We start from the raw sequence: 23496 nt of genomic DNA, 5'->3' as shown, positions 1-23496 counted from the left end.
CAATGCAGTCCTCTCCTCTTGCTCCCTGACTTCTTTTATGCTGGCCTTTGGTTCAGAATGGCACATCATTCCTCGTTTTTATCTTCAGTAAATGAGATAAGATTCTGAGAAGAGAACCACCTTAATGTTGCTGCCGTCAAAGGAACTGGATATGCCAGTTAATGGATAAGCTTCTTCCATAGTTACACTGTCCATACTTCTCTCAATGTTGAAATCAAACAAATTAGTCAGACCAAGGACACAGAACTCAGACTCTCTGGAAAACAGCCTCTCTCATATATTGTAGTAAATCACTAAGTTGCAATTGCTTTAAACATAGATAAATAAAAGAAACAAAAGAAAAGCAGCTTACATCCTAAAGGGAAATTAACTTACAATCACATTTTTCTAATTATAGTCCTTTCAGTTCTTTTTTCCCCTTTGAGAAGTCTTCTGTATGAGTCTGCCTTTTGGCTCCACAGTCTGCACAACCCAGAGAAAACCCTCTGATTATAGAAACTTCCATGTGGTGAGATTCTAGGTCCCCCTTTCCCCTACCCACCCCACCTCCTGCACAAATAGTTTCACCATCTGTCTATAACACTGCCTGAAATTCCATCATTAAATATATTCCTTCAGATTAAATATATACCCACTTATTTTAAAAATAATAATCACGTCATCGAACATTCCCATAAGCCTAACACGACTATTTATATTACTTTAAATTTCTCTGATATTTTCAGTGCTTCTGCAGATCTTTTCAATCATACAAACAACATGTGAATTTACGATTAGTCTGGTTGTTCATTTGGTGTTAATATATCCATATACCAACACAAGGTATATATTTATAATGTTATTTTTGTAAGTAATGTACTCTACTTTGAGGATTTATAAAGAGTAAGGAATTTGAATTGTTTTAAGTTTTGTCTTTATAAATATTTCTGCCTTAAACATTATTTTACACATTGGTTTGTTCTGCCCTTTAAAAATTATTTTCTTAAATAACCTTAAATTTCCCAAAGTAGAAACTTGAGTCAAAGAATGGCAATGTTTTAATATCTCATTTCATATTTCTAATATGGTTAAAACTGTTCCACTGAATGATCATATCAACTGGCAATGCTGCCAGTAACTATGAGTACCAGTTTCTCCACACTGTTGGTTGATTACTCTCATTATTAAATTTAAAAACATATATATAGTATCTACATGCATAGCTAGAACTCATAGTTGTTGGTTTTATATATTTTTAATTAGACAAAGTAATGATTTTTCAACTGTTGTTTGATTATACCCCTTTCATCTGGAAGGCCTACAGTCTGGGTATTGGTCTTATAGCTCTGCATTATGATTAAAATCATATGCGCATGTATGCACTTACACACACACACACACACACACACACACTTGTGCTCCATCTTATTTGATCCTTTTCTCTGGAGAATCTTGACTAATATAGGGGCTATTATTAACAGTGTTTCCATGAATGTTCCGTATGTCTCCTGATGAGTATGAGGGAGTTAATGGAGTTACTAAGGTAAAAAGTATGCGTGTTTTCTTCTTTATGAAGTACTGCCAAATTGTTTTTGTGCCCATTTACATTCCCACCAGCACAGCTGAGTTTCCATTAAGACAAATGCTGATCAACACATGGTATTGGCTATTTTAAAATTTTTGTCAATCTGATAGGACATATCTCATTGCATTTGCATTTTCTTAATCACTAATGAAGTTGAGCATGTTTTCATATGTTTATGGGCCATTTGAGTTTCTTCTTTTGTGAAATGTCTGGTCAAGTGTCTTGTGCAATTATCTACTATTTTGTCATTTTCCCATGATTTGTAGCAGCTCTTATATACTATAGATGTTAGATATTAGTAACATATGCTACAAATATTTTCTATTAATTTGTAACTTGTCTTTGCACTTTTTATGTTGTCTTTTGATGATCTGAAAATTATCTAAAATTCTTAATTTTAATTTAGTTTAAATTTTCAATCTTTCGCCTGTCTTTTCGTATTTTGTTCAAGAAATCCTTCTGTACTCTGTTGCCATGAGGATACTTTCCTATATTATCTTTTAAATGTTTTGGTTTTGCCTCTTACTTTTAGGTCTTTATTCTCCCAAAATTTTATTTTGTTTACAGTGTGAGGTAGAGACTCAGTATAATTTTTTCCTATACAGATATCTTTATCCAGTACCATTTATTGAAAAATTCGTCATTTTCCTGTTATCTGCAATACCACTTCTGCCACATATCTAGTATCTATATATGTCAGTGTCCATTTCTGGGCTTTAATTCTGTTTCATAGATCTATTTGTCTATCCAGCACTAATACTATACTACCTTAAGAACCACAGCTTTATTAGTGTCTTGAAAGCTGGTAGGGCAAGCCCCCCAAACTCATTTGTCCTCTTCAAGAGTGTTTTGGCTATTTTTGGTCCTTTGTTACTCCATATACATTTTAGAACATGATGGTAATGTTTGACTTTTTAAACAAAATCTATCAGAGATTTGATTGAGATTGCATTGATTCTGTACATCAAATTGGGTCAACAGATGTCTTTATAATATAGAATCTTCTAGTTCTATTGTTTCTTAAAAGTTTTGTATATTTTGTTAGATTAATTCATAGGTATTTTCCATTCAAAATACATAAGGATGGAATGAATATATAGAGAGAGAGGGAGGGAGAGAGAAAGAGAAAGAGAGAGAGTGTATGTGTTATTTGCTAACTCTAGCTGCTATACAGAAATGAAATACAGTTTTATATTCAGTTGGTATCTGGCAACTTTTATTAAATTTACATTCATTTAAAAAATTTATTGGTAGTTCATTTTGAATTTTTTTACATATTAACAGTATATTTGAAAGCAATGAGGGTATTATCCCTCTTTCAATCCTTATTCTTTTTATATGTTTTCTTGCTTTTCTTCAGTGACTAGTACATACAGTGTAATGTTAAATAGAAATGGGAATTCCTGTTTTGTTCCTAATCTTAGATAAAATTATTTGAATAAGTAACCACAAGATATAATATTTTCCTTAGTTTTATTTATTTTTAAATTAGACTGAGGAAGCTCCTTCTGTTCCTAGTTAACTAGATGTTTTTATTATACATGAATGTTACATTTTATCAAACACCTTTTCTGCATTTATTGATTGAGATGATCACTTAAATTTTCTCCTTTAACATGTTAATGTGGTGAATGACATTACTAATTTTTAAATATAAACCAATCCCAAATTATTAGGATAAACCTAATTTGATATATTATCTCATACCCATTGCTGGGTATGTTTTTGGTAATATTTTATTACCGGTATATACTTTGAAGCTTATCCCTTATTTCTTTAAGCATAGTAAACATTTTAATTTTATAGCTGGTATGTGAAATACATGTGGACATATTCCTTGTAGCTCTTGCTTCTGCTGTTTATCACTCATGGTGCTTTTGTTCACTTGTATATTTTGTTGTTTTTTTCTTGTAAGTTGTTCATTTTACTTAGTTTCATTTCTTTGAAGTCTTTGAAAACTGAAATGATGGTGGGATACTATAGATTAATTTGCATTTGTTTCTGACCAGCCATATGAAGGCAATACAAGTCTGGGATGCTCTAATTTAAATTCTTAACTTGCGGTTTTTGGTAACACACAGTTTCTGTGAATTTGTGCTACAAATTTGTGTGAGGACCATCTTGTGATTCCAAATTTTCAGCAACTATTTTTACCTCCTGTACTCTTTGCTAAAGGTCAAGGATATTTTCTTTTTAGACCTCAGGGACAGGAAAGGGATGGGCTTATTTTCAGCTCATGCTTACACTGACTATTTAGAACTTGGACATCTCAGTTCTTTTGAAGTAGGGGATGAGCTACCTTGTCTTTGTTTCCTGCTCTGTGGGCTCTGAAGATTCAGGATAACCAAGGCTCAAATTTACACAAGTTAGCAAATGGACTCAGAAAGAAAACTGGCTAAAATGCTACACTTCTCCAAGTTCCCTTCCTCTTTTAGTCCCTGGTCTGAGGCTTCCTTACTTTCTTGTACAGACAGTCCCCAATTTACAATGGTTTGCTTATAATTTTTGACTTCATAGTGGTACAAAGGTGACGTGCATTCAGTAGAAACCATTTGAGTACCCATACAACCATTCTGTTTTTCATAGTCGGTACACGAGTTAATAAATTAGATAAAATATTCAACACTTTATTATAAAATAGGTTTGTCTTAGGTGATTTTGCCCAACTGTAGGCTAATGCAGGTGTTTTAGCACCCACCTAGCTGTTTAAGGTAGGCTAGGCTAAGCCATGATGTTTGGTAGGTTAGGTGTATTAAATGCATTGTTGACTTACCATATTTTCAACTTTCAATGGGTGTATCAGGGAATAACCCCATTATAAGAAGCATCTGTAGTTCATTGATGCTTTTAAGATTTCTTGAACACATAATCTAGAATTTCTTGTTGTTTTCTTAAAAAAGGACAAACTAGGTGCCTAGTCATCCATATTATGTGAAATTACTATATTAAATGTTTATATCCCCATCCTATACTCTTGCTGTTATCTTCATTTTGCTATTATTGTTTATAAATATGCTCTTCCAATGCAAATATCCTTGGGAGGGACAACACATTAACTGTGAACTTAGTTTTTGTTTGAAATAGTTTTTGAGATGTATTCCTCTGACAACTGTGACTAGAACTCTGAAACAGTGGGAGAATATATATATTTGTGATAAAAATAGGTAAGAAAAGAGAAGTGATTTTGAAGAAAGAGATATTATTGAAGAAAAATAGACTGGAATGGTATATTACCTCTGGGCAGTAGATGTTTGGGAGACACAGGGAGGCATCAGAATGGATGAGAGATATTCTTAAAACCCCCAAAGATAGGAAGGCACTAAAATAAATTTCTCTTGCCTCACAATTTTGCCTAGGTTTAGTTATATAAGCATAATTAGAATAACTTACAACAGAATTCCTATGAAATTAAAAACTCTTAACTCAGAAGGCAAGCCTATCTAAACTCAAGGTTTCTTGAAATATTTTGGTTTATTTCACGCACAACCTTGGTAAAATAAACAGGAAAGCATATACTTTTTTTAAAAAACCTGAATACAGAGATAGTTTTACTTCAAATTTTTATTCTCCCCACTGCTGCCTGTTTTTTGTCTTATTGCAATAGCTAGGACCTTCGTTACACTGCTGAGTACAAGTTGTAAGGGTGGGCCTTCACTCTTTGTTACTGATCTTAGGGGAAAAGCATTCAATGTATGATCGTTAAGTGTTAGGTTAGCTCTGGGTTTTCGTAACTGCCTTTTATGAAATTGAAGAAGTTCCCTTCTATTCCTAGTTTGCTAAAAGTGTTTTTATAATTGGGTGATGTATTTTGAAAAATGCTATTTTTGCAACTATGGAAATGATCTTATTTTTTTTCTTCATTATTCTGTTAAGGTAGTTATAGTGATAAATTTGTGGGTGTTAAACCAATCTTACATTTTTGTGATATGCCCTTTTTGGTCACTGTATATTATTACTGATATATATTGCTGCAATCAATGCATTAAGTTTTCAAAGATTTTTATGTCCATGTTCATGGAAAATATTGGTAGGCAAATTTTTTCTGGTAATTTCTTCGTTAGGTTTTAGTATCAGAGTTATGGTGGCCTCACGAACAAGTAGGAAAGTGTTCCCTCCTTCTGTTTTTTACAAGAGTTTGTGTAAGATTAGTGTTATTTCTTCAGTGAATGTTCATCAGTGAAACCATCTGAATCTAGACTTACACTGTGGAATATTTTAATTTTAAAAATGGATACAGGACTATTCATATTTTTGTTTAATCTGTATTGACTTTGGTACATTGCATTTTTCAAAGAACTTATCCATTTTATTTAAGTTGCCATATTTTTAGCATAAAATATTAATAATGGTATCTTATTATCCTTTTCATGCCTGTAGAATTTATAGTGATAACCTCTCTTTTGTTTCTGATACTGGTGATTTATGTTCTATTCTTTTTTTTAAAGACACATTTATTCTGCGTCATGATCAGACTATTACATTTAGCAATCAACAGCACGGGTACAAAAAAAAAATCTACATTAAAACCCATTGTTGGAATGCTGTACACTTTCCACAGAATAAAAACTAAAATAACTTGTTATACAATTAGTCACAAATACAGTCCTCAAGTTTTTTGCCCATACACGAGTATTTATCTAAAACGCATCTTTTTTTTGTAGCAGCTAGGCCCTGCCGGCACTGTGCTTGGTTGAGTTCACAAACCTGTTGTAATCTGTAGCTTCTGTGTCCCTTCTCTGGCTTTCTTCTCCTGCTCAGCTTTGTTTCCTGGTAGTAACTAAAATCTTCTCCCACCGTCGTAGCTACTGCTGCTACTGAAATTGACATAGCCACCTTGGTTTTATGGTTTGGCAAAGTATTGGCCTCCACCACCATAGGGGCCAGTGCTTCTGCTTCCAAAGTTCTTCCCTTCATGGGTCCAGAATTTGAAGACTATTTGTTGTAATTGCCAAAATCATTGTAGCTTCACCATCTTCAAAATTGCTTCAATCACCAAATCCATTATAGCCATCCCCACTGCCACCATATCCACCATGACCACAGCATTGAAGTTTCCTCCACAATCAAAGTTGTCATTTCCACTGAAGCCACCTCCACAACCACCACCAAAGTTTCCAGAACCACGTCAACCTCTTTGGTTGGGTGAAGCACTATCCACCTCTTGTTTTAGCAGGGCTTTCCTAACTTCACAGTTGTGGCCATTCACACAATGGTATTTCTGAATGACAATTTTATCCACGGAGTCATGGTCATCAAAGGTTATAAAGGCAAAGCTCCTTTTTTTGCCACTGCCTCAATCAGTCACAACTTCAATCACTTCAATTTTTCCATACTGTTCAAAATAATCTCTCAGGTGATGTTCTTCAATGTATTCTTCAATGCCAGCAACAAATACCTTTTTCACAGTTAGGTGGGCACCTGGTCTTTGAGAACCTTCTCTTGAGACAGCCCTCTTTGGTTCCACAGCTCTCCCATCCACCTTGTGTGGCCTTGTATTCATGGCTGCATCCACCTCCTCCACAGTGGCATAGGTGACAAACCCAAAGTCCCTGGAGCTCTTGGTGTTGGGATCTCTCATGACCACACAGCCTGTGAGCGTTCCCCATTGCTCAGAAGGGCTCCTCAGCCTCTCATCAGTCATATGAAAGCTCAACACTCCAGTGAAGAGCTGCTCAGGCTCTTTAGGAGACTGATTTAGACATGACGGTGGCGGTGGGAAGAGAGACTTTAGCAATTCTTCCTTGGTGGTGACCACGGGCAGAAAGAAGTAAGCTAACGAATGTATCCTTATGTTATATTCTTAATCCATTTTAGGATTTATCGATTTTGTTGATAACTTCAGATAGTCAACTTTTGGATTTCTTTCTTGCTTTTTGTTTTTTTTTGCTTTTTTTTTTTTTTTTTTTTTTTTTGAGACAAAGTCTCACTCAGCCAGCCACCCAGGTTGGAGTGCAGTGGTGCAATCTCAGCTCACTGCAACCTCTGCCTCCCAGGTTCAAGTGACTCTCCTGTCTCAGCCTTCTGAGTAGCTGGGATTACAGGTGCCCACCACCAGCCCGCTAATTTTTGTATTTTTTAAGTAGAGATTGGGTTTCACCATGTTGGTCAGGCTGGTCTCGAACTCCTGATCTCAAGTGATCCATCCACTTCAGCCTCCCAAAGTGCTAGGATTACAAGTATGAGCCCTCGCACCCGGCCAACTTTTGGATTTCTGAATATTCTTTGTTTTTCTGTTTTTAAGTCTTTTTCAAAGTTTTGGACTGAATATATATTCTTCCTATCATGCATAAAATATATCAATATTGTCTTAGTCTATTCTTGCACTGCTATGAAGAAATACCTGAGACTAGGGGCTGGGCGCAGTGGCTCACGCCTATAATCCCAGCATTTTAGGAGACTGAGGTGGGCGGATCACTGAGGTCAGTAGTGCAAGACCAGCCTGGCCAACATGATGAAACCCCCTCTTTACAAAAATACAACTAGCTGTGCATGATGGCAGGTGCCTGTAATCCCAGTTACTCGGGAGGCTGAGGTGGAAGAATTGCTTGAACCCAGGAGGCAGAGGTTGCAGTGAGCCAAGATCGTGCCATTGCGCTCCAGCCTGGGCGACAAGACTCCATCTCAAACAACAACAACAACAAATGAAGTACCTGAGACTAGGTAACTTATAAAGAAAAGAAGTTCAATTGGCTCTTGGTTTCACAGGCTGTACAGGAAGCATAGGGGCTTCCAGGGAGGCCTCAGGAAATTTACAATCATGGCAGAAGGCAAAGGGGGAACTAGCACTTCACATGGCCATAGCAGGAGGAAGAGTGAGAGGTGGGAGGTGCTACATACTTTTAAATAAGCAGATCTTGCAATATCTCACTCTTGCTATGATAACACCAAGGGGGATGGTATTAAACCATGAGAAACTACCCCCATGATCCAATCACCTCCCACCAGACCCCACCTCCAACATTAGAAATCACAATTCGACATGAGATTTGGTTAGGGACACAGATCCAAACCATACAAGTAATGTAAGTACCTGAGAAGAGGATCTCACCTCTTGTGTTCAGTATTATGGAAGTAGGTAGCCTTAGATAAAATTCCCTGGAAGCAGAATCTGAGACAGAGATTTGGGTGGATGTGGTTTATTGAGGGACTCCTTGGGAAAAACCTGTAAGTGAGGAGCATGATAGGGAAGGGAAAAGAGCTGCCAAGCAAGGATCTGGTCTTAGGTAAAGTCTAGTCCTGGCCCAATCCACAGAAGGGAGGGATCTGAAATATAAACAGCACAGCAGAGTTGTCATCCCTGGTGGCAAGGGCTGGACTTCTATGCCATCATGTCAGTTGGCCACTGTTGTGGGTCATCTATGGAGGGAGCATAACTTCCCTAGTGAGTTGGCTCCCATCAGTTGATGGCAATTCTCTAGAGAAGAGGACTAGCTGTAAGCTATGACTAGCCACCACTCACAGGACCTCGGGGATAGAAGCTTTAACCAAGTGAACAGGATCTGGGCAGGGCACCATAGTATCAACCATAACTCTGATAGTAAACATAGAGTCCTAGGCAAATAAAATAGAATTTGCAGGTGAGGGAAGTGCTTTGAATATATAATATAATACCTTGTAGCCAATATAATATTTTCGATAGTGTTTGAAGAACTATGCCAATAATAATCCTTGTTCAGGGGAATAATACCCTCACAGATGAATAAGACTTGATATAAGGAAGAAATAGAATACAAAGTTGGTATATTTGTTAGGGCTGGCTATATTATTATAAATTTTAGACCCCAAACATGTAATGGCTCTAAAGTTTACTTCTCTCTCAACAGTCCAGGTTGATGTGGAGAGTGGAGAAACTAGAGGAAAGGGCCCTCCTTTATACAATCATTCATGCACCTGAGCTGACTGCAGCTCTGCAATCTTCAAGACATGATTTCCAAGACTCTCATGAGTATTGCCATCCAGCTGGCTGGGGGTATTAATTATCAGCTGCTGCATAACAAACTTAGCAGCTTAAAACAACAATTAATATTTATTATCTCATTATAATTTTGGGTCAGAAATTTGGAAGTGGCTTAGCTGAATGGTTCTGGCTCAAGGTAATTCATGAGTTTGCCATCAGATGTGTTTTGTGGTACAGTCATAGGAGGGCTTGACTAGGGCTGAAGCTTCCAATGTGGCTTCCTTAGTCCTGGCTATAGGCAGCTGGATTTGGTTTCTTGACACTCAGACCTCTTTATAAGGGCTGTTGGAACGTCCTCATGACATAGCAGCTGACTTCCCTCAGGAAAGTAATCTAAGAGACCAAGATAAAAGCCTAAATGTCCTTTATGACCTTGACTTGGAAATCACATTCCATTATTTCTGCACTATCTTGTTCGTTACACAGGTCTGCTATATTCAGTGGAGGAGGGAATTACACAGGACATAAATACCATGAGCCAAGAATCACTGAGAGCCATCTTGGAGGTGGGCTATCATCTTAGAAGAGCACGTGTAGGAGGTTTTTAAGGACAAATCCTATTTGCATTCCATTGGAGTACACTTACTCACATGGCTACATCTAATAGCAGGAGAAGCAAGGACATGTTATATAGTTGGTTAGTCATGTGCCTTTTATTACAGTGGAAGGAGGAGGGAAGTATTTAAATGCACATCTGGCAGTTTCTGCTACAATTGGGAAAATGAAACAGGAAGAAAAAATCTTCAAGACATGAATAACTAAAATAACAACAACAAAAGTTGACGTTAGTGAGCAAATTTCTGTGTGTACCCAAACCTCCATAATGCTTAAATTTTTTTTTCTGATTTTATAAAATTGTTTTTGTCTATAGAATCTCACAGGCAAAAGCTCTTAAATTCTGATAGATTGTTTTTAAAAATCCAACATCTTAGTCATGCATGGCCTTAACAAATGTTTTCAATTTACTTTAAGTAACTGACTTTTTAAAAATAGTGCAAAAAAATACTAATGTCCATTAGTGAAATCACAGACACATATACAACAGGGAAAATATAATTTGTCTACACACTCGCTGCCTGGAAAATTAATAATCAAGGTGCAAAATATTCTACCCCTTCTTTGAGAATCTCCCCTGCAGAAATGTTTCCTACGCACTGACATAGGTCAGAGACCAGGTAATTCTCATTGCATTTCCTATTAAAACAGTAAAATCTGAGATAGAAGATTAAATATTGAACCAAAAGATTTTTTTAATTAGTTTTGCTTAATGAGAAAGAGATAATCTCAGTTGTAACAAGAACCTCAAGTGAAAAATATTTTTCTTCCTAATTTGTTCCAAACATTCTGTTTTGGCTTTAAGTCAGATTCTGCGTCAATGAACCAGAATTCAGAATGTCACTGATTTTTCCTAAACATTTAACAACTCAGAGCTAGTCTTGCCCACATTTCCACTGAAGATAGTATATATTCATTCTTTTTAAAGTAAGTTTGCTTGACTACATTTGATTGGAATGATAGAAGTAGCACATCGTAAAAAATTCTGTATCCTCTGAATTGCTGCGCCCTACATTGTTATTATAACAATTTAAGAAAGCAATAGACTTATTTCAGGGTCTATCAGTTTTTTGTAATGGAGAAATGTGTAAATCAGGTGGCAAAATTCTTGTCAATGATTATGATCACTCTGTGACATTTTGACTCATGATAAAAAGCCAAATATTCATTATGTATTTTCTATAGAATTTAGTAACATTTACCTCAAAACAAGGAGCAGCTGTGAGCGAGTAGAATGTACACAAGATATCAAGTTGGGAATCTTGACTCTATCATTTATTAGCTTTATCGTATCATTTATTATATGGGCAAGCCATATAATTGGTTTTTTTTTTTTTTTTGGGATGGAGTCTCACTCTGTCGCCCAGGCTGGAGTGCAGTGGCCATCTCGGCTCACTGCAAGCTCCGCCTCCTGGGTTCAGGCCATTCTCCTGCCTCCGCCTCCCGAGTAGCTGGGACTACAGGTGCCTGCCACCCAGGCCCAGTTAATTTTTTGCATTTTTAGTAGAGACAGGGTTTCACTGTGTTAGCCAGGATGGTCTTGATCTCCTGACCTCGTGCTCCACCCACCTCGGCCTCCCAAAGTGCTGGGATTACAGGTGTGAGCCACTACGCCCGGCCTGTAATTTCTTACATGGGCAAGTCATCTAGTCTATTTGAGTTCCAGTTTCCTCATATAAAAACAAATACTAATAACCTTCGAAGACTGTGTATGGATTAAAAGAGGCAAAAATGTAAAAGAACTTAGCCAACATTGATATGGTACATAAAGGTTTTGTTTATTGGTCCTTTAATCCTGTTAATCTAAAAATAGAATTTCATAGATAGGAAAATTCAGACAGAGAAGTCAAGTAACCTGCTTAAGATCACATATCCAAGAAATGTTCTAGTGCACTTATCACTACACTGTGCTCATATCAAAGTCTCTTGCAGGGGACATATGAACCAATTAATTGCAAGAGGATGTGTATGGGACCTAACTGGTTGGTTATACATGTGTAGTGGGAGCTGGGAATACTACAATGTGGAGTATTTTAGCACCCTGAGGAAAAGCTCAGTCCAAATTGGTTATATATGAGAAATTTGCTCAGTCCTGAAAGAAGGCATATTTCCCAATGTCCACTTTAGATTCAGCCAAAGAGGAAAATGAAAAAGGACAAAACTTTCAGAAGGCAGATCCAGGGGCTACAGAGACCAATGAGTAAAAGGAGCATCTCAAAATCAGAATTAATCAGGTAACACTCCTCAAACACAGGTAGGGGGCCCTCAAAAGTTGTTCCCAACAGGATTTCAGAATTCTATAGACATGTATTTGCTGTGTTTTCCATTTTCCCCAAGGAGAATATTACAATTATCCTGTGCATTTATCAGCCCTTATGTATCAGGTGAGAGAAGGCAGAAAATTTTTCTTTTTTATTTCACGGGTGTAAGTAGAATCTAGAGAAGCAGATCATGATTAGAAACTACCATACCTCACCCAGATGTCACAGATTATGACCTTGATGCTGTGCTTGCCTAGGACTTTGGGGCTTTCTCCCTTGGGGAGTGGATGGGTATATTTTGCATCTCAGAAATAGAGCAAATCAAACATTTGGTGACCAAAAGGCATGTAGCCATTAGAGCTGTTTTAAATATCCTAGTTCTTCTTCCAGGGATATGATGAGACTGTACTTTCCTGCCCCTTGAATTTAGACATAGACAGGTAATTTACTTTGGCCAATGAAATGTGAGTGGAAATGATATGTGTCACTTTCAGGCAAAATTCATTTATTCACACGTTTCTCTTCTCTCCTGCCGTAGTGATCACAGAAACACATGTATAGATGGAAACTCTTTCAGCCTGGGTCCTTGAGTCACTAAGATGAACAGAGACCTCCTTGCTGACCTGAGTTCTCCATGTAGAGTGAGTAAGAAATAAATATTTATTGTGATCAAGTCTCTGTGATATGAAAGTTGTTTGTTACTGCAGTAAAAGGCAGTAGACTTTTATTAATACAAGCACACATTTTATTAATTCATTGAAATTATTTCCTTCACAAAGATAAGTAGGATCAATGTCAATCAACCTGAGATAAAGTGTTATTGGTTTTTTTTTTTTTTCTATAACCAACCTAATACATTGTATTTCCCAGTAATAGGTAAAATTGTTGACCAAAAATTTATTAAAGTCAACTATCTCACCTCAGCAGCCCAGCACCACTGAATTGGAAAGAGTTTCATAGAGAAGTCTAGGGTTGGTTCAGCAGAAGAGGCACTTCGAGGAGGCCATGAGTAACTCCTCTGTGGCAGCAAAGAAGAGTGAAAGACAGAAGAGAAAAACACTGAAATTATGAGGGCCTCAATGAAAGTTCACCCCGTCTTTTATAAAAAAAAAAAAATGCTTAGCTTTTAATTTGTGGGTTTCAGAGTAACCAGGAGAGGTTCTGGAATATATTTGTTTTGTTTTGTTTTTGCTTTTTGGGACAGCGTCTGGCTCTGTCACGCAGGCTGAAGTGCAGTGGCACGATCTCGGCTCACTGTAGCCTTGACCTCCTGGGCTCAAGTGATCCTCCCACTTCAGCTTCCCAAGTAACTGGGACTACAGGCACATACCACCATGGCTGGCTAATTTTTGTATCTTTTCGTAGAGACAGGGTTTCACCATGTTGCCCAGGCTGGTCTCAAACTCCTGGGCTCAAGTGGTCTGCCTGCCTCGGCCTCCCAAAGGGCTGAGATTATAGGCATGAGCCCAGTTCTGGAATCTTTTTTAAAAAGCTCCAGATTCTTTTTTTTTTTTTTTTTTTTTTTTTTGAGACAGAGTCTCACTCTGTCACCCAGGCTGGAGTGCAGTGGCGCAGTCTCGGCTCACTGCAACCTCAGACTCCCGGGTTCAAGCGATTCTCCTGCCTCAGCCTCCCGAGTAGCTGGGACTACAGGTGCCAGCCACCAAGCCCGGCTAATTTTTTGCATTTTTTCAGTAGAGACGGGGTTTCACCATGTTGACCAGGCTGATCTCGAACTCCTGACCTGAGGTGATCCACCCGGTTTGGCTTCCCAAAGTGCTGGGATTACAGTCGTGAGGCACCACGCCCGGCCAATAAAAAAAGCTCCAGATACTTAAAGTGGACCCAGGAGTGAATAGAAGGCATGCTGGGAAGGCAGGGGTGGAGTTACCATGAAGCTCATAAGGCATAAGCTTTAGGACCCCTCACTTGCACAGGTCCTTTCTAAGGTCCTGTGAGGGGACCTAGCAATTTTGTAATTGTAATTTTTTAAAGGACTGCCCCCTAAATTATATGAGCTTCAGGTCCATGCAACCTGTGTCGCCTCTGTATAGAGGCAGTAAGCTGGCATGGAAAGTCTTGTCACAGCTTCAGGCACTGGGAGCCCAGTAGAGGACACTCCATATTAGGAAATTAATCCTTCCCTGGGGAAAGGGAGCTTGAGCACAGGACCAGCTACACAATTGCAAGGCTTGGTACAAAACGAAAATGTGAGGCTTTTTGTCCAGGAAGCAGGAAACATGCATTGTTACAGGAACTGATACATAAATCTTTTTCCTTTCTTCCACTTTCTCTCTCTCAACCTGTCATGGTATTTTCAATTTGCCATTTAATGTTATGTTCCTGCAGGCTTGGTGCAAATGGAGATCTTCTCAAGCAGCCAGGGGGACCCTGCCCCAACACGATACACCAACTACTGGGCTTCTCCTCCCACCAACCACTAAACCAATGCTTTGCCCACAGTCAGGGTGAGAAATTTAAGTCAAGCATTTCTCCTTCTCACCGGCCTGCTGCCACAATCCACAATGAACAGGAGAACCTCCAGATATACCAGATACCTGGATGAGGGTGAGGCTAGAGGCTCATTCGGCCAAGTTCTTGCCTAATATACTGTGGCACCGTCAGTACAGGATGAAGATGGCACTGCCCATGCCAAACTGGTCCCAACCCTCCCCATGCCTACACCCAGGGGGTGATGGGTGATAGCTGTCACTGGGTGGGGGCAGTAAGAGGGAGGCTGGATGAGTCTCTGGGCTTCAGGGAATAGGGAGTGGGCAGTGAAAAAGCTGTTTGGGAAGGTGGTGGGAGGCAGGACTGGGCATGAACCTAGGCTCCAAGCCCCAGGTACATGCTCCACTGTCTTTTCAGACTTCACTTACCAAACACAAATTTGAAGATTAAAGTTTTAAGAACTTTAAGATGGTGACAACAGAATATTAAACCCCAAGCATAAAGCCCCCTTCTGAGCATGAGGCCTTATGAGACTGTGCCCATGAAGGAAGCCTTGCTTGAGAGTTTAATACTCTCAAGTATTAAATACATCTTCTTTTGGGCTGGGGGTCTAGTTGCTAATTCCTGGACAATAATACTTACATTTAAAAAAATGTGCATCAGATAAATAGAGATGTTAGTAAAAATCTTAGCGTGGTTCTTCAAGACCATTGCAAGATTGCCATGTCTTTCTGGCCAAGGTTCAGGACAGGATTGAGATACTAAAAGTTGCCTTGAGTGGGGGCATTATGGCCCAAATCAGTGCAAATAGCCCCAAACCAAACCACTAAGTCCAACTGGTCGGGCAGAGAGAAGAGGTTAATGTGGGAGTCTGAATCATTGGGGAAAAGAGAGGAGTTGGTGGCTGAGGGGACCAATGAGGCTGCAGAGGAGGATGGATGCCTTTTTCTATAAGGGGTTTTTCTGTGGCCCTTTGATCATTATGTGAGCAAGCTAAATGAATTAAAATCAGACAATCTGAAAATCTAAAATGAAATGACATTTGTACACTGAGGAGGGTAAGAAAAAATGCACTCATTACCCATTTCAGATTATGTCAATAAACTGGGCATTTTTGGTTTGAGTCAATGCAGGACAATGTAGGGTCTTTAGTCCCATTTTCTGTTGCCTATAACAGAATACCTAAAACTGGGTAATTTATAAGAATATATTAATTTCTTACAATTCTGGAGGCTGAGAAATCCCAGGTTGAAAGGCCATATCCACTGAGAGGCTTCTTGCTGGTGGGAACTCTCTGAAGGGTCCCAAGGTAAAGGAGGTTATCATCTGGTGAGGAAGCTGAGTGTGCTAACACGCTAGCTCAGATCTTTTTCTCTTCTTATAAAGCCACTGGTTCTCTTTTAATGATAACACATTAATCCATGAATAAATTAAGCCATTCATGAGGGCAGAACCTTCATGATCCAATCACTTCTTAAGGGCTCCACTCCACCTCTCAATACTGCCACATTGGAGATTAAATTTCAATATGAATTTTGGAGGGGCTATTCAAACCATAGCAGTAAGAACTATGTAAAATAATAAAGGTGGTATATAATTGTGGAAAGCTTCATCCATTTATAAAAAAATATTTGCTGATTTCCTCCAGTATACCAGACCTGTTGTATATGTTGGGGATGCAGCAGTGACCATGAAAAACAGAGTCTTGATATCTTGAAGCTCACCTTCATCTTCTGATACAGCTCTCTCTATATTTGAAACATGATCATCTATATATTTAAGGTGATTATCAAAACCATACGTATTTGAGTTGGGAGTATGCTTTATTGTTCTCAGTTTTCCTAGCACCTAATACCCTGACTGACACACAGAAAGTACAAAAAGGTATTTGTTGATGGTCCAGGCACGGTGGCTCATGCCTGTGATCCCAGCACTTTGGGAGGCTGAGGTGGGTGGATCACTTGAGGCCAGGAGTTTGAGACCAGCCTGGCCAATACAGTGAAATCCCATCTCTACTAAAAATACAAAAAATTAGCTGGGTGTGGTGGCACACCTGTAATCCCAGCTACTCAGGAGGCTGAGGCACAAGAATCACCTGAACCTGAAAGGCAGAGGTTGCAGTGAGCCGAGATTGCGCCACTGCATTCCAGCCTGGGTGACAGAACAAGACTCTGTCTCAAAAAAAAAAAAAAAAAAAAAAAAATTGTTGATGGAATAAATGAATTCATTTGCAGTAAGAATAACATAACTCATGAAATGCATCCAAAATACACATGTTGTTAATTTAGTATGACTAAAACTTCATGAAACCAAGATTCTTCTCATATATTCTGAAATGTAGCACCAAAAAAGTGCTTTGATTAATGAAATTATGTAGAAAAATATACCTAAAAAGGATATATTCAGAGATTTGTCAGGAGTTATTTTCATTTTCTTCCATTATGGCTATTTCTTTGTGCCAAAAATTTGCTGTTAGAAGTTGTTTTAAAAAATAGAATCTTTAAGTGGTAGATTCAGTCCAGCTGGCTTCAAACGGTACAGGGTGGTGGTATTGGGGGGAGGGTCGCAGATGGCCAGATCTCTAGGGAATTCTATGACCTCAGTGATGACTGACTAAAATTCCTGGACTTTTCTTGTGAGAGGAATTCTACAATTGATAAGTATTGATAATTATCAATTATTGTTCCCTGATAATTATTATTACTTTTTATTGAGGTAAAATTCACATAAGATAAAATTATTTTGAAGTGTGCAATTCAGTGGCTTTGAGTACATTCACAATGTTGTACAACTATCACCTCTCTCTAGTTTCAAAACATTTTCATCGCCCCAAAAGAAAACCTCATACCCATTAAGCAGTCACCCTGAGAATTATTTAACCTCTGGCTCCACATAATAAGCACCAGTCCTATCAGCTCTATAATAGAAAAATAACAGGAAAAGTATTTTCCTCCAAAAAGTATAAAAATTGTAAATTTAATAATAGGGTTCACAAGACCAGTCAAGGGCTAGCCTGTGATCCTTCGAGTGATGCCCTAGTGACCTCTGATGCTGAACATATGGGCACGGTCTGACCTCCAGAGGGGCAGCAGGTATATCTCTGCATAGGCCTCTGAGAAAGCTACCTGGGATGATCCTGGAAGGCCAAAATGTCAACTGAGTTTTTAAGTGTATTTAAGGTTTTCAGACTTATGTGATTTTTGAATTGTCAAACACCAGGCAAAGAGTAGATATGGTAAGTGATTTAAAAAGCAGATTAAATATAAATGGATTGGAATGTGAAAAAAGCCACAAACACTACACACTGACAGACTCTAGGAAATGCCTCTTCACAACCTTGACTTTCTTGATGAGGAATGTGTGCCGGTAAAAGGGCTTACGTTTATTTAGGGACCGAGAGGCTTCCTGAGGAAAAAATCTACGTTAAAGTAAGACCATGAAGGAAGAGTTTGGGCTAGAAACAAAGGCTAAGTCACCAAAGGGGTGTGATCTTTCTGATTCCAGGGTTATATTGTCATTCAGATTACTTTCCTAGCCCAGATTCTCTTTGAGGTCATGTTTGAATGGGGTAGAGTAGGAACATGGTAAATAAAAAATTGAAAATGGAAAGAGCTACTTATCTAAGAAGGAGTTCTGAACTAGGCTAAGGTAGCTTATCCACTCAACAAAGATGTGTGGAAAGCACTATGTGCTGGGAATTTGTTAAACATGGAAGATACAATAGTAAACAGGACAGATACACTCCCTGTCTCCAAGAATTTTACAATCTAAAGGCAGATATTTAAAATAGGACTACATAAATATTGATTACAATAAAGACTACAAAGGAATAGTTCACTAGGCAATGGCAGTGTTTAATGGCGGAAATCTAACCCGGTCTGGAAGGACAGGAAAGACTTCCCTAAGCAGACATTTCAGCTGAGATCTGAAGAATAAAGAGTGGGGAAGGCAAGAGGGTGGGAACAGTAGGCACAGTGTGTGTAAATGTTTTGAGGTGGGAGGGGCTTCGGTTTGAGGCCAGTAGGCTTAAGTATAGGGGCCAACTAGAAAAGCAACAGAACAGTTTATGAAGGGCCTGGCTACTTCCCTGCACTTGTGGAGTGTCCTGCCAGCAAGCAAACCAGCCATAGGCAGGGCAGAGAGACCTTCACTGTTGTAAGGTTGTGGGGTATGAACTGAACTGGGGCCTTGAGGAGCTTGGTAAATGGATTAGGCAGGTGTCTCATTACCCCTCTAGCTAGATGCACTGGGCCTTTTGTGTGGCCATGTCACATGCCTCTAGTTTCTATGCAACATTGTCCCAAAGACATGGATTCAATCCCTTCCAGAAACTCCAAAATTATTCTAGACTCTGGATCAAGTCTCAGACCAGGAACCACAGCTAAGGCATGTGGTGCTGACAGGGTTGGCATACTGCCTGGTTAACAATTTTGGCTCAATTCAGGGGCACATGTGTTTGTTCATCTGCATGGGAAACCCCTCACAACATTGACTCTTCTGTTGTAGGAAGGATGCAGCCATGCTTGTGCTTTACCTAGCAGAAACATTTTACCAGGAATGAGCTGCACGAAGAGCCATAAATATCTCAGTCATATCAGGGCCAGGCTTCCTATCAGATATTTGGCCAGAACTACTATGGGTAGGGATAGCACCTCCAACCATCCATAGCTCCAGGGAGCCTCAAAAGTTGTCCATCTTGTTTAGAGCACTAGCACCTAGCACAGGTGCATTTTAGGAAATCAAGAAATAGCATTGTAATGGATGAGTGGAGGCAGAGCACAGAGCAGGCAGTTCTGCTAAAGCAGTCCCCAGCTAACGCAAAAGATTAGCATTCTTTGCTCGCAGAGATGTGAAAAGCCAGCAGCTAAATCAGTGAGTCTCATCCCTCCCTGTACATATATATTACATACATATACAGTTTTATTTTAGATATGTTTTAAAACTATATTTATAAAGAAATTAGGCTGGAAGTAAATATGCCTAAATATTAACTTTTTTTTTTTTTTTTTTTGGGACAGGATCTTGTGCTAGCTATCACCCAAGCTAGAGTGTAGTGGCACAATCATAGCTTACTGAAGCCTTGAATTCCTGGGTTCAAAAGATTCTCCCACCTCAGCTTTCCATTTAGCTGGGACTATAGGGACGTACTACCATGCCTAGCCAATATTAATTTTTTGACAATAGGATTAAGTATAGTTATCTTACTCTGTTGGATTTCTGTATTCCAAGGTAGGAATGTTACTTAAGAAAAAAACAGCTTTACTGAAGTATAACTGGCATACAATAAAATGCATATGTTTAAAGTCTCACTATGAAAAAATTAAACACATTAATACACCTGTGAAAACATCACCACAATCAAGATAGTGAATATATGGATCACTCTCAGAAGACTCTTCTTGTCAAAATACACATAGCCATAAAATTTACCATCCAAACCATTTTAAGTATACAGTTCAGTGTTATTAAATATGTTCATAAAGTTATGCACCATCACCACCGTATAACTCCACAACTCTTTTCATTTTGTAAAACTGAAACTCCATACCCATTAAATAATAACTCCCATTCCCTTCTACCCCCAGCCCATGGAAACCACTATTCTACTTTCTATGATTTTGACTACTTAAGTTCATCTTGTCCTTTTCTAATGCTACCTTCTTGCCCCACCCTCACCCCATCCTCCAGACAACCACTGATCTGTTTTATATCACTATAGATTAGTTTTTGTTCCCTAGAATTTTACATAAATGGAATTATAAAGTATGTACACTTTCTGTCAAGTCTGGCTTCTTTCATACAATAGAATTACTTTGAGATTCCTCCATGTTGTTGTTTGTATCAATAATTTATTACTTTTTATTGCTGAGTAATATTGCATTGTATATATACTTAATTTGCTTATTCATTCATTGTACATGGACATTTGAGTTGTTTCTAGTTTTGAGCTATTACAAATAAAGCTGCTGTGAATATTCATGTATAAGTCTTTGTGTGGATGGAAGTTTTCATTTATCTTAGGCAAATACCTAGGAGTTGAATGGGTCATTTGGTAGATGTATGGCTTAACTTTTTAAAAAGCTGCTGAGCCATTTTCCAAAACAACAATAACATTTACATTTTCATCAGCATTGTATGAGAGTTCCTGTTGTTCCATAACCTCTCCAAAACTTAGTATGATTAGTCTTTTTAATTTTAGACATTCTAGTGGGTATAGGTATATAATTGTGGTCTTAATGTGCATTCTGTAATGACCAATGATGATGAACATCTTTTTATGTGCTTATTTGCCATCTGAATATTTTCTTTGGCAAAAAGTCTGTTCAAATATCTTATCTATAGGTTTATTTGTGTATGTGTGTTCTTATTGTTGAGTTTCAAGAATTCTTTATGTATTCTAGATAGAAGTCCTTTATTTGAGATGTGATATGCAAATATTTTATCTTGGTCTGTGTGACTTTTCACTCTCTTTGATGTCTTTCTATGAGCAAAATGTCTCAGTTTTGATAAAAGCTTAATTCATCAAAATTTTTAAATGTATCATCTCTTTCATGTGGTATCTAAGGAAGCTTTGTTTAGCCCAAGGTTACCAAGATTTTCTCCTAATTTTTCCTTACAAAAGTTTTATAGCTTTAGTTCAGTTGAGGTTGATGTCTAGGAAAATAACAAAAAAAGAAAAAAAGAAAAAATTTAAAAACAACAAAAAAGAAGTTTTATATTTTAGGTTTTATATTCAGTTCTATGATCAATTTTGAGTTGATTTTATTTACCTTCCACAGTATGGACCAAAGTTCATTTATTTGCATATAAATGTCCCATTGTTCTAGTACCTTTTGTTGAAAACAACTATGCTTTTTTCCTGAATTGACTTTGTACTTTTGTTAAAAATCAATGGACCATACATGTGTAGGCCTATTTCTGAAGTCTCTATTTTATACCATTGAACTATTTGACTATTTTTATGCCACTATCTTAAAGTCAGACAGTATAAGTGTGCCATTTTTGTTCCTTTTTTTTTCCCAAATTGTTTTGGCTATTCCAGGTCCTCTGCATTTTTATGAGAGTTAGAGTCAATCTGTCAAGTTTTTAAAAATCTGCTGAAATTTTGATAGGGGTTGCATTGAATTTATAGATGAATTTGGGGATAATTGATGTCTTAAAAATATTAAGTCTTCAATCACTTGGGTATTGGTTACTCCAAGCCAATTGAATCAGAATCTCTGGGGATGAGACAAGCCATCGCATTTTCTAAGAAATTCCCCTGGTGCTTCTAATGTGCAGCCAGAGTTGTGAACACTGAGCTCTGGCATCTGTCTTGCAGGGGGCTCTGCCTGCTTAATGCTCCCAAAGGAAATGAACTATATTGAACAACACGAGGAATAATTGAAGGAAATAGTGACACTGAGCTTAGAGAAAAACTTTCAAGGAGACATGGACTTGAAAGGTTATCATATACGAGAGGAATTAGATTCTTGCAAACCCAACAGACAGAAACTTCAGGGAATCAGACATTATCTTAGCCCAAGGAGGTACTTTCAACAGTCAATGATGTCCTCAGAAACAATGAGTTTTCTAGGAGGGGAGATCTCTTTGGTTCTAGAGATTAGTGGGATTCATTCACTGAACATTTACCAACTCCCTACAATGTACTGATAAGAAAGTTGCAGAGGCTTTTCAGTATCAGAAGAGTTCTTGGAAGAACTACTCTGAGTTTGATAACTACTCTGAGTTTCTAATTCCATAAAATACTTTTTGAAAATTCTTCATAAAATTCTCATGAAATTGCTACTTTGTACTGTTGGGCCATAACTGTAGGCTTTATTATTATTCATAGCTCAAGGTTGTTGGGGGAAAAAAATGAATGCATTGCAGCAGGTAACTAATTCTGTGTGAGGGATAAGAACACACAGGGGCATACAGCATTATGTAGGAGAGAGAACAGAAATAGTAATAATGAGACAGTCTCACTGGAAAAAGAAGCTCAGAACTATGAAACTTCTGTGGGCAGGAAATTTCAGTAACATAAAATATGTGGGGTAAAGCTATTGCATTGATCACATGACCAGGATAATGTAAAGTTTATATGGAGTATAGTTTATACGGAGTTAAAGTAGCAGTTAAAATATTTGACAGATTTAGAAATATAATTAGTTTTTTCAAGGGCATATGGAATCTTGACCAAAATGGACCATATTCTGAACCATAGAAGAGATTGGCCTGTGTTTCTTTCTTGTATTGGGCTCGTGAGGTTTTGGTACCAGGTTATGTGGTCTCATTAAACAAGTTGTCTATTAGACCTCTATATACAGAATCTATACAGAATAATTCAACAAGCAAGAACTACTCTGAGTTTGGTAACTACTCTGTGTTTCTGATTCCATGAAATACTTCTTTAAAATTTTTCATGAAACTTTCATGAAATGGCTACATTATACTGTTGGGTCACAACTGTAGGTTTATTATAATTCATATTTCAAGGTTGATGGGGAAAAAATGAATACATTGCTGGTGGGTAACTAATTCTGTGTGAGGGATACAGAATTATGTTAGTTTTTCTTTAAGTTTCTCTCAGTTTTTCTCTAAGTTCAGAGTCACTATTTCCTTCAATCATTCCTTGTTATTCAACATGGCTCATTCCTTTTGGGAGCATTAAGCAGGTAGAACCCCCACCCCAAGACAAATGCCATGTGTGAATCTGAACAAATTTC

At 38.0% G+C, this 23496-nt stretch overlaps 1 long non-coding RNA gene across 3 annotated transcripts in view; it reads right to left on the bottom strand.

Annotated features, from left to right (window-relative positions):
• LOC102129970 (uncharacterized) overlaps positions 1 to 23496 on the bottom strand; it is a 128042-nt gene that overhangs the window by 26616 nt on the left and 77930 nt on the right. The window lies entirely within an intron of this gene.

The sequence above is a fragment of the Macaca fascicularis genome, chromosome 13 (assembly GCF_037993035.2).
Source record: "Macaca fascicularis isolate 582-1 chromosome 13, T2T-MFA8v1.1".
NCBI classification, from domain to species: domain Eukaryota; kingdom Metazoa; phylum Chordata; class Mammalia; order Primates; family Cercopithecidae; genus Macaca; species Macaca fascicularis.
The sequence above is the reverse complement of the archived record's forward strand: the minus strand, read 5'-3'. Positions and strand labels throughout refer to the sequence as shown.